This window comes from Scomber japonicus, chromosome 23 (assembly GCF_027409825.1).
Source record: "Scomber japonicus isolate fScoJap1 chromosome 23, fScoJap1.pri, whole genome shotgun sequence".
Lineage (NCBI taxonomy): Eukaryota > Metazoa > Chordata > Actinopteri > Scombriformes > Scombridae > Scomber > Scomber japonicus.
In genome coordinates this window covers 10820117-10837902 of record NC_070600.1, presented here as the reverse complement: position 1 = coordinate 10837902, position 17786 = coordinate 10820117, and positions in this window count along the sequence as shown.

Below are 17786 nucleotides of genomic sequence, written 5' to 3'. Positions count from 1 at the left end.
ACTGAAACAGTTAGCTAAAAGTAATGATACCAATTGAAAAAGTTAGCTAAAAGTAATGGAAGAACAGTTGAAAGAGTTAGCTAAAATGGATAAACAGTTAATATAGCTAGTGAATAAATAGACATAAAAATGGCTGAAAGTAAAGAATAAGCAGTTGAAATAGTTAGCCAAAAATATCACACTGTTTAAATAGCTAAATGATTCAGCCCCAGTAGTAGTACACTCTAAACTCTAAACATTGAAATAATCTTTAATGTTAAATATCCATTTTACAATCAATTCAAATTAATGTGTGGTGTCAATGAAGGGGTACCTGAGGTCATCTGACAGGGTCAGCGGGGTACATCAAAAAAATAACCACTGCTCTAAAACACACATGTTCAGTAAAGCTGTCAGAGTAACAAATGTGAAAATCTTACCGCAGCTTCCTATCTGGCTCCCAAGGTGGGAAAGCTGCGGTGCTGTGGGACAGGAGGCGTCTCAGGAAGATGGATGGATGTGGTGAGAGACGAGCACTGACGGCCGCCGAAATGTTTGCTCACTTACTGCAGGTTTCTGGAGTCTGTGTGTGTGTGTGTGTGTGTGTGTGTGTGTGTGTGTGTGCAGATGGATGAACACCAAACCCAAATTGTCACATACTGTTTCCTGCTAAACACCTGGCTGCAGCTCAAGACAACTGACTCGTTAGTGCGGAGGTAATTATGGTTTAGATTAATTCCAGTCAGCAGGGGCTGACCCCCAGAGGCTTATGCGCTGGTGTATTTCCACAGCAAGCCTCTCTGTGGAATATCTCTCACCACTGCAAACACAAATGTCATGTGTTTTCAGTCAGGGAGAGAGAGCACTCTTATCTGCCTCTTAGAAGCAATAATAGCTTGTTGAAACTCCAATCTTCTCTGCAAAGTGGCTTTCACAGGTCCCTATTACCTGACTGGATTCCACCTTTAAAGTGATGCTACGCAGTGATACCACATTTTGCAGGTAATTGAAAAAACATTACAGACAAGTAAGAACCTGCTGCAATGCTCAGTAGTGCAATCCATGCATGCCTCTTATTCTCAGCAGAAACAGAATCACACAAACATCATGGTCCATTAAAACCAAACACCAATTAAATTATTAAATCACTCCAGAGATTTATTGACCTCATTTTAAGCCTTGTGAACTGCATTTGAGACTCTCCTGAGGTTGCCGTTGCTAATTACATGATTTATGGAGTAATTTATGGAGGCAGGGAGGTGCAGTAACTAAGCAGCATCTTGCCATCAATCAAAATGAAAAGTGTAATTTCATTTTCCGTAATTTTTTAATACCTTTTCTCCCACGCCCCTCCATCAAAAGGGCTGTTTTGGTGAGGCTCCGCACTAACTTTAATTGACTAATAAACTTTTGGGGTCATGAAGGTTGCAACTCCCAGGTGTTGTATGTGATTTCATATAAATGATGCTAGTGTTCTTGGATATTTTTGTCATCAGAACACAAATACTGTATCCACAGGTTCCCATAGGCTGTTCATACTGGCGGATGTGAACTTGGGAACCCTAGGGGCCTTAGTCAAGTCCAGTGTGCCTCTAAAGGCCATCTCACACTGATTTCAAGTAGCCTGAAGCTGCCTGTGTGAGAGCCGAAGTGTAAGGAATAACAAAGGAGAAGAAGCATGAAAGTAGGGGAGGGGGCTGAGAGGAAGAGTGCAGAAAAGAGCGGGAGTTTTATGTATGAGAAAAATGCTTGATATGTGTGCATGCTAAAATGCATGCACGTGTACAGTACACACACACACACACACACACACACACACACACACACACACAAATGTGCTGAAAAGTTCCTCAACATGCACCCGTCAGCTTGTTTTTCACAGTTGCAGGTGCAGTGTCCAGCTGCAGCTCTGCCATGCATGCCAGCGGCCTGAATCATTTCCCCTGCTCAGAGAGGGAGCCATCAAAGCATATGGGGAACATAACAGCTAGCAGGAGGAGGTGGGAGAGGAGAGGAGAGGAGAGGAGAGGTGAATTGGACAGGGAAAGAAGTGAAGTGGTATGAAGTGTCATGGGGAGAAGAAAAGTGAATTCCCATGTCCCTGTTGTAAAAAAAAATATTACAGAAAAGCCTGCTCTTTTTTTTCCTAGCAAAGAGGGTGGAGGAAGAGGAAGGGTGCTGGACATGGAAAGTAAGGGTTGTTTGAGGGGAGTAAAACCATTGTGGGTTGTAAGTTTGACCCTTTTTTTTGTGGCTTGTTTCACCCCCTTTAATGGCAAACTTTGAGAGAAAAAGGGGTGCGGGTGGTGGTGGGTGGGGGAGGGGGTGGTAGCAGGGAAGTTCAGGCCACACACATTGCTTTCCAGGCCTGAGGGTGCGTCAGTCAGGCCTGTCTGCATGTGGTCTGCTGTATGTGTCCAAGTTTATCCACACCACTATTACGCCACCATTAGTCATGGCATCTGATGACAAGGGTTAAAATCCTTCTCTCTCTCTCGCTGTCTTTGTCTATCTCTCATTCAGTTCAATTGGACCTTTTAAAGGGTCATACCCCATAATTTTCTACATTTTCCTATCTCACCTTACATCCTCTCGCTTTTTGTGTGCATGAGCATGAAGGGGAGCCTGTCTGGAGCCTGTGGAGTGGACACACACGTATGCATACACACTACAAAACTCACACACCCTCTCACACACATAGACCAGACGCAGGGGACTCTTTGTCAGAACAGTTCCAGGGTGGTCTGGTCTCTAAGTGTCAGAATCATCTCTCTTCATGTGGTTAGTGTATGTGAGCGTTGTGTGTGTCCTACAACTCTAATATGTCATCCTTTTCAGTCTGGTGCACAATGCAGTAAGCAGGAAGGGAAACTTTATTTTTAGGATTTAACCAGAAAATTTAAACCTTGAGGAATCGGTCAAATTAGAGTCTACAGTCACGCTTGCATCTCTGTGAGGCTGTACTTCAAAACAGTGGTTCTATGAGCTAAATGCTAATTTAGATTTCAGTCTGGACATGAGTGATAAGTGGACTAACCAGTATTGTCATCCCTACAGACAGCTAAAAGACATGCTCAGAGCTGACAACTTTTCAGAAAATCTTGGAATGAGATTTTAGGGAAGTTGGGCAAGCCCCCAATCTATTGGGCTCTTTCATGGCCAGAACTTCAAATTAGACAGTCAATAAAAGGCCTAAGATTGTGATTCCAGTAAAACCATTGGATATGTTCTTCAACATCTCAGGATTTACTATACCAAATTCTGTGGCAATAGCACAAGCTTATCGGTTTTACAAAGATTTGCCAAATTTTTACCTTTTGAAAAGGAATTTAGCTACAAAATACTGATGATTTCTATTACAGGAGGATTTTATGAAAACAAGTAAACCTTCTGCCCAGAAGGAAACGGCTAAATCAGACAAATTCACATACACACTCTGACAGGGCATGAACATAGGCGGGGGTCCGGGATTCCCCCCCGGAGAAACATATCATCAGGAGGCTTTCCCACCTGATGACGTTTTGACCAGCCCTAACTGACGGAGTTAAAGATCATAACACTATAAAAAGCTTTCACCCGAAGACCAGAATGCATGCATTTGTTTTATGACATTAATAGAAATTTCATGTGCCCAACATCAGTTTTTAAAAAATATTTTCATTGATATGCTGCATTCATGAATGTACATACAGGCATGTTCTTTGCACACCTTTCTTTCAGTGCACGCTCCTTCTATACCTTTAACCTAACCCTAACCCCTCTCAGCATTCCACCCACTGTAGCTTGCCAACATTAACAAAGTGGCTGACAGTCAGGGTCCCCAACAATCAGAATATCTTTTCCTGCAATATCAACCATCTGCAAAAAATGACATTCTGGCTGAAACTTGATACTTGCGATGGCGCTCATGCTGGTATACTTGTAGTTTTACAGTGGCCAGCATGACATGAAACAGCTTGACTGACAATTACTGGTTGCTGTAAAGACGGATAATATACAGTACAGTAACACGTGGTTTTCACATTAACATCAGGCCTTTGTTTGAGTGTGTGTTTTTTTGTGTGCATGCATGAATGAAATCGGGGGATTATTTTGCCACATTTAGCATCACACTTTACATTATCCGCCTACTTCTGCAGTATAATCCAATTCATCCTAACCTCTGTTATGTTGACTGTGATTTCCAACTGCAATAATTGAGGGCGTTCTTAAAAACAATCTAACGTGCAGGCATGCGGAGCATACTAAGTGTGTTGAGAGAGTGGTGCTATTTGCAGAGAGAGAAAATTGCCTGACAACTGTACATGCTGCCTGTGAGTAATGTTGCCATGAGGAAGTACGCCCATACAAATAAGCTCTGTCTTTAAGCTGTCACTCAGCCATTCATCACCATGTGTATTTACTCCCGAGGATTAGAAATGCTTATCTTTTGGTGGCCGTGTTTATTTTCCTCTAGAGCTGTCACAAGAGTGCTTTTAGCTGCTGTCTCCGTGTGCGTCCTGGATGATCTACACCTGCACTCAGGTGTGGGATTTTTATTATTTGCCTGTTTTGCTTCTCCGTATGCTTTAAATCTCCCCCCCTTCTGATTTGAAATGATAATGACTTGAAAAGCGGCCACTATTCAACAGTATTTGACTTGCATTTTGAGCTGCTAATACCTCCTGTACATTTTGTCCAAGCAACCTTGAAACTTTCCACAGGTTTCTTGTACATCTTGCCAAGATACTATCAAGTCTCTGAAGATATGCAGTATATTGCTTTACTCCAAATGTTGTATCTTTACTGTAATACTTTGGCTGCTTGCTGCTCTCCACTTAAGATGACAGTAATAGAAAACATGCCATGAAAAAAAAAATCTTTATTTTGGGTCCTCTTTGTTTTCTACTTCAGCCATTCCTCACAGTGAGTTGTGCTCCTGTAAGTTTTTAGCTGGTATAAGTCTAAAAAGCTCTGGAAAAGTTTATGGGGAACGTTTTCCAACACTGCAGATTGTGGATGGCATTGAATCAGTTATTGTGGGTGAATGAAAACTTTTTTATGACACCACTGCTATGTGACTTTATTCCGACTGACGCTTTAAATGCTGAAAATCCATTATTTTAAAAATAAAGGACTGAAATATATATGACATGTATTCACTTTATCTGATTTGACAAGTTCAGAAAAGAGAGAGGGAGGAACAGTAAAACTTTGGCAAGGAGAGGTCCCAAGCACATGTCAAATCCATTGAAGTGTACAGTAATAAAGAAGAGGTGTGTGTGTGTGCCACTTTTTTTATATAATTCCGATCAAATTTCAGGTCTCATCTACTGCTGACTTTCTAAAAATGACTCTTACTACCATGATTTGGACATTTAGTCACAGAAATGTGATACTAAACACACAAACACTCACTCATCACTACACAGGTGCATCAAACTGAATTCTGAGGATTATGTATGAGTTCAATTAAGTCTCAGAAATTTAATAAAACTGTTGAAAAACTGTATTGAATCTGTTCTTTGTTTTTTAAGGTAAGTGGTTCTAATAAAAAAGTCACATGTTTCAGGTACTCATTCACAGTGTGGAAATTTTTCAAATAAAGATAACGCCATTTTTGGCTGATGACAGGCATCACGGTGGACATACTGTTTTGTATGCAAAGTTCACATGAGGTAACTGGACCTCATTTTGATAAATGTGGGAAAGGGGGAAGTGGCTGTGCTCTGTGTTATCTTATCTGTGTACCGTCCAAGCCACTGACTGTGCCGTGTCCTGGGAGTGACAAGCACAGTTGTGTGTGTGTGGTAGCTGGCAGCGGCTTCAGGCCTGTCTTTCTATACAACAGAGGGAGTCTAAGAGACAGTGCAGAGGTTTTAGCTTTTTCTACCCAGGATGTTCAACTGCACCATGAGGAGATATGTACAAAACTGTCCGGAGAGAGAAAAAATGTTGTAAAGGAAAATACAATGTTATTGCACTCAGCTCATAAGCTTGCATTTGGCCAAAGAGCAAACTGAAGACATTAAATGACTAGAGGCCAGAGACATTTAATGAAATCCTCTAAATGACATATGGGTCAATTTGGCTGCAGTAACCCTTGAATATTTGAACATTTAGTTCCAAAATGAGATATCCATTATTGGAAAAAGGTGAAACTTCTTCTTGCCAAACAGCACACAATGAAATTGTGAAAAAACTTGACTCCTCCATTGACAAAACACTTTCACATGTTGGATTCCCTTTATTTTAGAAGCAGTGATTGATGACCTTCCCCAAAAGTCTTTTTCCCTTTCTAAAATAAATATGTGGCATCTTGAAAGTGGGCCCTTCCTTTTTCTACTGCTGCAAAGACAACAGTCCCCGTCTGGCCAAACCTTTTCAACTCCAGACATTAGAGTGAACAAGCTGATTGATTGACTTATGGACTCGGGCCAGTGTGTCCTCATTTGACCCATCTGAATCAGAAAGGCCTCTGCTGTGGTGGGCGATAAACTCAGCTCTTACCCAAACTGCAGCAGGTGGCCTGTGTTTGGGTCATATGCTAGGTTAGTATCAAGTTACCTCCTCACACACATGTTATCAATTAGTATAGATCCTCTACGTGCTGGAGTGGATTACTCATAGCTCTCTTCTGTCACTTCCAAACCCAAAAATATGTGGAGAGGTAAACAGTAGTAAACAGAAGAATCTGGACCCACCAGCAGAAAAGCAGTTTACATTTCAACATCTTTTATAATCAGAGAGGAGTTGAAATTTCAAATAGACCTGTGAGTAAAGACACAAGGTGTAGCACAGTAGGCCTGCAGAGGAATTCCTGAGAAATGAGGCAGGCGTCTGTCGACCCTGGAATCTGACTGGACCCTTCAGAGAGGAAAAAGTTGTGATTCCGAAAATCGTCCGTCACGTAGCCTCATTCAGAAATATGTCTGGGACTGGTCCTATGTGAAACACTTGTACAAACACAGACTCTGTCCTTTTTATACATCTTGGCTGTCGGTCTCTCGGAGAGCTGCCTCCGGGGAAGGGTCTCCTTCCAGTCAGTTTCCAGTCAGAAGGAACCATAATACATCCTGACCTGGCCACGGAGAGCGTGACATTTCAGAGTATGTGTATGCAAGAAAGACAGATTCACAAGGGAAGGAATTTATATGAATTAAGTTGAATTGTGGGTAAAAGTGAAGGTTTTTATTCCAAAATGCAATACAGCCTCCAAAGAAAAATGTCAACCTATTTATTTCCTGTATCATTTTACCTGATCTGATCTAACTTTAGCTTCAGCCTACATTCTGCAGTGGTGCTTTGTCTTGATTGCAGTTGGAGCATAAAAACATTTATTGCACAGATAGGTGGTAGCAAAAGGCATCGATACTTGCCTCAGCCATTAATGAGAGTGCTGCATATTTGTCTCGTCTTTGTTCCCAGTTTTTGTTCTTAAACATCTCATCTGGTGAGTTCAATGACTTCTGATCAGCACTAGTCAGATCGTGTTTTATATATATGTGTATTTTTTAAGATTATGTTTTTGGGCATATTTGCCTTCATCAAGCAGTTGGCGAAGAGGCCAATTGGAAATAAGAGGAGAGAGAAATGTGAATGAAATACAACAAAGGTCCTTTGTCGGACTCAAACCAGGACGGTAACTGCTCGGTTACCTGAGTGTGCCGATCATGTTATATTTTTGTGTGTGAGACAAAACGTTAATGGAGTCCCTGGTCCACTTTGGTGTGACCACAACTGGAAAATACTTAGTAAATGGCTCTTCCAGTTAGAAGACGTTGTAGTTCTTCCAGTTTTCATGCTCTCCCATTTATTGGTCTACCGGGTAACTTCTGATCCAGTTCTTCCAGCTGCCATGTTCTGCCAGGAACAAGTAGGCTAGTACACAATATTGACATTTTTGTGTTTGTGCAGGTTTTTTGTAAAAGCAGATTTATTCTTTGCTTTAACATCTGACTCCGATAAATACCTACAGTTGGACATCTCAGCTGCCTGTTTCACTGAAAAACACATTGAGAATGCTCAATTTAGTTGGTCAAGCCAAAGCAGAATTAACAACTTAATAATGTAGCAGAGTTCTATACAAGTTGCCAAGGATGTTGTGATGAGTCCATATTGTATAGGAGGCAACCTCATTAATCCATATATTTACAACACTGGTGGACTTGTCATTGCCTTTTTTGTTTTTGTCATGCCCAAAATCATACCAGACATACAGTAGACAAGCACATTAGCTAGCTAGCAACATTTGTGGTCAAATTAGATTGTTGTGAAAAGTATCTGCTTATATTAATGTATCATCAACATCATCTATCACATGGGTAACATCAGAAGTGACTCAGACTATGTGTCTGTGCTTCTTTTGCTTAAGGAACTGGAGTTGTACAAGTTGTCAAGATCATTTCAACTTGTACCTAGCTTGACATTACTGGTAGGTAGTATTGAATCAACCTAAACTGTGGAGCAAGAGTTGACAGCCACAACTTTTCAGTGTAAAGAGGCGTTTTCTGTCGGAGCTGTTGTCCTTTTATTGTTTGCTTTTTCAACCATTGTTAACATTGTTTCTCAGCACTGCGCACACATGCAATACAACAGAAGTATGCAGTGAATGCATGGGAAAAGTCAGGCTATTTGCATTTTAATGAGAAGTAAATAATAGGGGGAAAATAAAAAGACAATTTACTCATGAAAATTCCTTATTTGTAATTGAATGCCACAATATTAAAATTCACATAACGATGAATACGTGGAAGTGCTTGTTGAAGAATTGCTGCAAAAAGATAAATTAAGCAATTGAACACTGTGGTCCTCATTATTGTGGAAGAAATTTGCTAATAAATATGAGCTGGATTGGCCAAAACCTCATACAGGCGTAAATAACGGTCACACAAATTGTGTTTTATTGCCATTAAATCCAGATGTTGGTTATGGGAGCATTTGGGGTAACAGGTAGGGCCTGTAGCCTGATCAGGAACTCTCCAAATCCCTCCGCTCTCGGTGCTGGTCCTGATACAGCTCATTAAACTGTGATTATACTGCTCCCAAGGGTTTGGGCCCTGGACCAGCTCATTATAAAGGCAACAGAAAACAGAGCTCACAGAATGAATTGTAATAATGCAGTGTGCCTCCAATCAGTATCATCTGCTATGGTAGTTTGTCTTAAAACAAAGAACTTTACATTGAATTTGAAGAAACACCTAACCTTAAAGTATGTAAAGACACATTTTAGAGGAATATGCTTTAGGGTGCTCCAGGTTATAACCATCAAAATTAGTGGTTAGCCCCCACACGCCCTCCCAACCAGTTGATGTCATGCTCCACCCCTAACTTATCGCAGGCAGTTATAGCAGTGGCTCTAGTAGGACCTGCAGCATGTGTTAGGGCGAGCGAGTCTGGTCAAATTAACCTGACCTGATCAAGAACAGATTTTAAACACAGGTGTCTGAGAGTAAATGCCTGGGAGGCCTAGTCCTCACATTTCCCAGAGTCTTTTAATCAGGGTGCTTGGACACTAATTGGCAATAATTACATGCCAAGGTGCTCAAGTTTATAAAGTTAATTCCATAAAAAGCTGAACAGGTATTAACTCTTCTGGTGGTCTGCTTTAGTTGAGACATCTTACCAGTGTTCATTTCATATTGCCTAAACACCTTTGAATTTGCTATTGTACTAACAAAAGGTGGTTTGTGGAGATAGTTCAATTCTGGAAAATACTTTTTGAAAGGTAGAAGAAAAGATCGATACCATCCCCACGTCTGTAAATATGAAACTACAGCTTGTAGCTGTTTAGCTTATCTAAACATAAAAACTAGAAGCAGGGGAAAGAAGCTAACCTACCTGCTACTAACTTTTTTTTTTTTTTACACTTTTTTTTTGTACAGATTAAACAAACCAGATACATGCTCATTGGAGAACTAGCAGGTGAGTTGATTCCCCCTGTTTCCAGTCTTAATGCTAAACTAAGCTAATTCCGTCCTGGCTGCAGCTTCAAATTCTTTTTAGGCCAAACATTGAAAGAAATATATGTAGACTGTACAGATTTCACCCACACCGAATGGTTACACCAGCCCCATTGTACTGCACTACAAGTTGTACTGAAACCACTGCCATCAATCATCATCATTTCAACAATCTGCCTCTCTGTCTGTACTTCTGTTCACCTACTTCTGCTTGGTATTTCAGGCAAGCAAAGATTAGAAGTGGTGTCAAGTATCCTGCTCTATGTCTGGCAATGTAACCTCCCCCCTGTGTTTTGACAGTCATTAATGAGTGCAGATAATGCAGTGACTGAGAGTGTTAAAGCCCCTAATGGAGAGCACATCCAAAATTGTGCCAAAACAAGCATTCTTTGTGAAGAGAGGACAGGATGTTACTGTAATACCTTTGACTGGTGCCAGACTGTGGGGATTGGCCTCGATGATAGCTGGAGTGCAGTGGAAGCCAGGCGGAATACCAAGACAGTGAATTTACAGGCAATGCAGACTGAGGAAACAATGGCTTTAACAGATACCAATGAACTCTTGACAATCCATCTTTTCAAAGGAGATACAACATTAAATCATAAATGTAATTAAAGATTGTGCAGCTGGGGGCCTGAAACTTTTGTCCTGTCAAAATACACCAACAGTTGGATCATTTTTGTCAATAGGCACCCTAGCCTTGAAAATAATTCAGACTATGTTAACTCAACCAGAGGCTATTTGGTTCCAATTTCCCCCTTTTGCCATCTATAGAGCCACACATAATGTCTGTCAATTGGTCAGTCTACCACTAAATACTCAATTACTGAAATATCTCAAAAACTATTGGATGTATTGCCTTGAAATTGCTATTGATTGCTAGATAATGAATCCCGATGACTTTGGCAATTCCCTTACTTTTCCTCTAGTTCCATCATTGGAGAGATGTTTGTGTAATTCATGAGCCCCTCACGCTGAGATGTAATAACTTTGGTGGCACTCTGACTTTTTATTTAGCACCATCATCTGGTGGAAGTCAAAGTTATAATTTTTCCAATACTTTTGTTTACGACCAAATACCCACAAACTGAATGATTTCTGTCAGCCTTGATTTTGTTTTTGGTGGAAATTTCTGTTAGATGTTAGCATGCTAAGATGCCAAACTAAACATCAGCATGGTAGTATTGCTGTTGTCACCATGTTAGCATTCAGCTTCAGTACAGGGCATAGACAAAAGGTAATATATATAAGCCTTAAAAGTAGTTGAGGTAATTTGAAATTAACCCAAAGAAGATTCACTAAACTAAAAGTGTCAGGTCAGTTTGTAGTAGTGTAAATGTGTGTTCTTCATATGATATCTAATAAACTGGTATGAGAATTTATTAAAACATTTACACAAATTTGTGATTTGCTGTACAGATTTGCCAAATAAAGCCAGGCAGGCTCCTGTGATTTAGTGGAATATTAGTGGATGCTAATGTTAGCCTTTTTCGGTTTAAAACTACTGCTTTTAATCATATCTGGAATCTTACCACTGGTATATTCTAATTCAGGTGTTCCTTCCAAAAAAATCAGTAATGCAACGTTTCCTCCTTTTTTTGCAGTTTTTCATTGTTACTGATAGTCAGGCCCGCTGATGTTTTTCCAAAGAGATTTTTTTTATTAATGTATCTATGCAGTAAAGAGACACGGGAAGAGGAGAAAATGAAGGGACATGAAATGGGCCAGATTTACATGCACAGCACTGCGGTCACATACCATGCATGCCAGCCTGCTTGAGTAACCAGGCACCGGGGCCTTAAAAATGTGAAGTTCTTAAACTGAGACAGGGTGAAATATGAAGGATACTGTTGAGCCGAGATGCAGGACAGAGGCCTGGAGCAGCACTCCACCTCATTCTGGAGAGAGCTCATGTGTCATGTTCTCCGGGCATCCACTCAAGTGTTATACAGTGCTGGATCTACACCATGAAAGGGTGGTAACCGTCGTCCTGTTAACAAAACCGAGTCTGTGCACCGGATGTGTTTATTTTAAAATCTCCAGTAATTACTTAACTATGCCTTAAAGATACGCTCGGCAGAAGAAGAATGCCATGTGTATATTTAGAGTAAATGCTGGGATAGTTACAGTCAAAACACTATATAGCAGCGCTAATACACCACTGACATTAAAATGAACGGCTTCCTGGCACTAATGTGCTGGAAAGTCATTCAAGGGAGACCTCGGCACTCATTTTCTATTAACGTTACACAGAACATTTGCAAATCTGCGCTGTTGAGAGCTGTGGTTGGTGTGCCATCGGGAGGGCTTTCAAACAATGGACAGAAGGGGTTTCCGTTGCTTTATGATGAAGAACCTGAGCCGTGGCCGTCTGCCATCCACAGTGTACAGGCTGCAGTTTAGAGGAAGGAACTGGCACCGAAGCAGAAATGTGAGGGCACACGCTCAGATGTGAAGGCACACACGTCACTTTGATCTCCAAAGCAGTTTGATGTCCTTGCTGAAAAGACAGAATAATCTGGTCCTGTGGTGTGTTTTATCCATTAGAGGCAGCCTACTTTCACTGTGAAAAGGGCTAAAAAAGCAAAAGAAAAAAAATTAAAGAGTTCACTGCAGTTATACAGTTAATCTTGATTTTCAAGGAAATACGACTTGTAAACTTAACAATTTCTATAGAAATGTGTGGTGAGACAGACTTTTGAAATGATGTGTGGAACCCAGTCAGAGTGGTTTCAGTCAATACAGCTCAAAGAACTCCCTCCTTTTCTCTCACTCTGTCTCTCTTGCTCTCTCTCTCTCTCTCTCTCTCTCTCTCTCTCTCTCTCTCTCTCTCTCATACACACACACATACACACACTCTTTGGAGAAGCGTGTTTTTTGCAATATTGTGACCTACTTGTCACGGGAGGTCCAGACTTGTGCCATATGCTGAGCCTGCAGGTGCAGGAAGCTGACAGCTCTAAACACTGGGCACATTTGGGTCTATCACACGCTGCCTTTTGATACTTGACCCAAAGTGTTGACTTAAAAGCCTTCTTGCATTGTCTGTGAAGTTTTTAAGCATTCCTGTTCAATTGAACAGGAGCCAATTACTTCCACCACCCAAAGGTCTGTGCAACCAAACAGCAGCAAGGGTCAGAGAGTTCAGATTATTTGGTTTGTGATTCTTAAAGACTGTTCTTCCCATCAGATTACTTTTGCATCTTAACTCTATAAAAGTGATTCAAAAAAGTTGAATTGGTTTTGATAAAAGCAAGTGACTGCACTATATTACTCGTAACTTGAAAAGTGGACCAAATCTGGAGTTTCAATCAAATCAAGTGAACTTTTTTCATCCAGCTGGCACGTTATTCACAAACCTAAGACATTCAATGACTGGTTGAGATGTTGATTTAGTTCAGTGTGGTCCATAATTCTTCTCAAATCCAGATTGCTCACATCTTTCCTGTCCACTATGCTGACATGCAAAGTGGAAGCTCTTCAAATCACAGTCTCAAAGAATACTGAGAAAATTATTTGAACCATATGATGCGAATGAAAAATTAATACGTTTTTTTTCTTCACTCTCTGTGCAGCTGTGCAGACTGATTAAAAACACTCACCCTTTGAACATTTTGTGTGTGAGTGATTAAAAACATGAAACGACTTTTCACTAGAATCTTACGGTTGAATCTGAAACCCCATCTCTGATTTTTTTTTTTAAGTGCAGGCTGCAGAATGTAATAAACAGTAAAGGTTTGAAACAAGGCTACTCTGACAAATATTGTGTTTGGAGAGCAGCCAGATTCTTGAGCTGGTGACTCTGTGCCAGAGGCAAAGCTCATCCAAGCCCAGAGTACTCTCAAGTGGGCCTGAGTGTTGTTTTGGAGATTGAGGCGAAAGAGAATAGGCCAATGGCTCCCCGTGAGATAAGATATTATAATCCACTCAACACACACAAACACAGAAGTTCCCAAATCTGTGTTTCTTCAAAATGTATAACTCACACTGAAAAGACAAAAGACAGATCAGGCCATTGTTGGATTTTGATAGGGTGTCTATGAGCAGTTACTTGTGTTACGGTCCACATGTAGGTAATCCCAGTTTAGCCCAAACTCATCTAGCTTGGCTTAGCCATTTATGTACTGTGTGCTGCCCCATTGTTGCACTGTATCCTGGCCTTTGTGTATGCTTCAACAGGGGACTTTTTGGTACTTTATGTGTGTGTGTCCGTGCATGTCTGATAGCTTTCATACCATACATAGCTTAAGGAAGTTTGGGTAGTATCATATTCTATCTATGCAAGGATAGTTTTTTATACTTCAAATACAACAAAAAGTACCAGAATTATATCATTCTGCCTGAAAATATTATTCTGATTACAGATATTTATCTATGGCAAATTAAAAAAGTACTTCAGGGATTCCTCAGAAGACCAGTTAGTCAACAATCAATAAAATGTTAGTTTTTTCCCCTTGTCTCTATCCTGATCAGAACTCATTAATGAATTGCCCCCTAGTTTATACTAAAGGAATAATTTGACATTTTCCCTCCTTATGTGAGAAAATATAAACCACCCTTATATTTTTATGCTAAAATCAAGCTGCATCCAGCTGCCAGTTTGCTTAACTTAGCACAAAACATGGGTAACAGCTTGGCTGACTGTGTCTTAAAAAATTGAAGTTTAAAAGTGACGAGTTGTGCCTTTATTGTGAATTTTGTGTCTGACTATTTCTTGACTGGGCATGGTAACTTCCTGGAGTCACTTGGCTACATCATGGTGACAATAAGACACCAGGTGCTTTTGTCCCCATTTCCAGTCTTTATGCTAAGCTAATTGGCTTTTGGTTGTGGCTTCAAATTTACAAGGAGAGTGGTATTCCTCTCATCAAAATCTCGACAAGAAATCCTAAAAAATGTTAAACTAGTCCAATAGGTACAGTTTGCCTAAGTGTTTATATATATGTGTGTGTGTGTGTGTGTACATGACTAAAAGTGCAATAGAATATGTTTTTAATCTAACCCACCCAACCTTGCATACTTTGTGTGTGTGTTTACTATAACTAATCTTAGCCCAAGGCCTCTGTCATCTTTCCCATGCCCTACTGTCACACAGCCACATGGTCACGTCTCAAGCTAAGGTATTTCCTCTGTCCTTATTATCATTATTAATAATATTTCTTTTCGAAGCGACCTGGTGAGGACCCCTGTGTTGGGCTTCATTGCTTGCATTTTTACACACAAGCTGTTTATACAGCTTTCTTCAGTGCTCAGCTTGGACCAAGAGGGTTACAGCAGATGTTTGAGTTCTGCCTGGTGCCATCTGGTAGCCCTGGCTCCCAGCAGAAGTCAGCTGGACATAGATTTCACGGTTGAGGAGGAGGGTGGAAGGTAGATATGGTGTCAGAGAGACGAGAAGTGTACAGTGGGAAATGCCAGATGAAGAGGAGAAAGAACAGGAGGAATTAGGGAAGGGAGAGATGAGGGCTTGCCAAGCCAAAGAGGGAAATAGCATGGATGAGAAAGAGCAGAGAGCTGAGAAAGTGAAAGCTGGGAATACGTTGGGAAGACATGATAGAGGAGGGGGTTAAGATGGTGAGTGGGTAGAAGAGGGATTTAGGTGTGTAAGGAGGCAGTAAGTGGAAGAAAGGGAGAGGAAAAGTAGTGGGGGATACATGGAGGCTGGACGGTGGGAACATAGCGTGTGAAACTGTGGGCATAGGAAGCAGGAAACAGCAGGTCGAGGGGGCACAGTACAAGTGTTACACTCAACACATCTGCTGTAATTTTTATTTTCTCACTGCCTTGAAAGATTACATATACAGTGTATATATATATATATATATATATATATATGTTTTTTTTCTGTATAAATATATACTTTTCCCTGTATGCTGAGTAAGATGTGTAACTCACACCTTACTGCAACAAAAAATACATGCTGTAAGTATCAAAAGAGCCACGACAACTTTATTTGTATGTCAAACTATTTTTGGAGACATTAATTATTTATAAGTGATGAAACACCACTGATGTATTTTAAGTCTATACGAAGTCTATAGACAGTCACAGCAATGCTTTGAGCTGACATGCTAATGCTGACATTGGCATGCTAACATGCTCACAGTGCCAATGCTAACATGCTGAAGCATTAAGATGCATTAGAACGCTAACATTTGCAAATTAGCCCTACAAAACAAAGTACGACTGTGGCTCTAAATGAAAGGTTAAGTGATTAATGTCATTACAGTTCCTCCTGAGTGGAACATGAATTTCTACATCAAATTAGATGGTAATCCTTTTTATTAGTTGTGGAGATGTTTCAATACAGACAAAAGTGGTTCACTGACCTGATCAAATTCGATCAACAGTGCCACCCCAAATGTCATACTAGTCTAGGTTGGCTAAAAGTGAAATGAGAGAGGTTGTTAGAGATATTTCTGTGCAGATAATTGTAAACGTCTCTGAGAACTGAGAAGGCTGAGAAAATAAGTAATCTTGTGGCACAGGACCTGACATGCAACATCACAATAACTTGTTAAGAAAGCTGATGTAAGTCCTGCCAGGAGTCAGGTCCGAAGACAGAAGAAAAAAAAAAGTAAATATAAAAGATCAGCCACATGAACATATCTGCACGTCCCCGTCTTGCTGCACAATATTTTCCTCCGGTTGTGCAACAAAATGATAATATTCTAACCAATGTAGTGTAATATTGGACAAAGTGGTGTGATGTATTTTAGCAGTTTAATTGTTTGATTATTTCATAACTCAAACTTTAGCTCTATATCACAGGCGAAATAGAACCTATACCCTCACCCTAACATGCCTACAGTACTAAAGGAAACATTTAACCTCTCGTTGTATCAATTCCTATTAAACAAACTCTAGCAATCTGACAGACCCAACCTCAATTCATACAGAAGCCTGATGAAGTTGTAGTGAGATTTCATCACACAATCACACAACAACTACTAAATTATCTTTTCAAGCCTTTTCATCTTGAAAAAATGAATTCTTAAGTGCTCTTTACTGATGAACTTTTACATCTGTGAACAAAATACAAACTTATGGGGTTTCGCCACAAAACATCACTGATCCCTTTTTCCCCATGTTGAAAAGATTATACATTTTGATTGCAAACACATTCCCAGCAGGTTTCTGTTGAGTGAATTAGTCAGTCAATCAGCAAGGCTGTATACAGCTGTATCATGTTGAAAGAGAGTCAAAACGATGAAACATCTGGTCAATTACTGCTCTCGGCTTTTTGAACAATCATGTGACATTGGCACCGATATCCCTGTGCCATCAGAAATCATCTAGTGGTCTGAAGGTTTCATCTGGGAAAAAAAGACAAAAAACATGATTATGGATAGTTGCAGTTTGGGCCTCAGTGCTTGTCCAAGTTTTCTGGCATTTTTAGACAAGCAGAATAAAATAAAATAAAATAGAGGATTTTGGGAGCAAACAAGGAAATCCAGGTGAATAGAGGGTTTATCTATCAAGAATGTACCAGAAGTTTGTTGAATCCTCTACAAAAGATTTCACTTCCTTTAACCCTCTGATTGTTTTCTATATTATCATTCATATTTTTGTCATAATCAAACCCATGCAGGAATCCCTATCATAGCACATACCAACTTTGTCCTTGACCCTCTGAAATGAGTTTGATTTCCTACCAGACGACAATCGGCTCACATGAGGAAATGGAGGTTGCTGCGACAGACATGTTAAAATGCCATATCAGCCTACTCCATTTAAAAGTCCATGTACTGTCTGTGGTTCGTAGCCCTAGGCCTCGTCCCTCCCTCCTCACTGCCTTTCCTGTCTGTGCTCCTGCCACCCTTTGATTCAGCTCAGCTGTAATAACAATAAATCAGAGGTTTACAG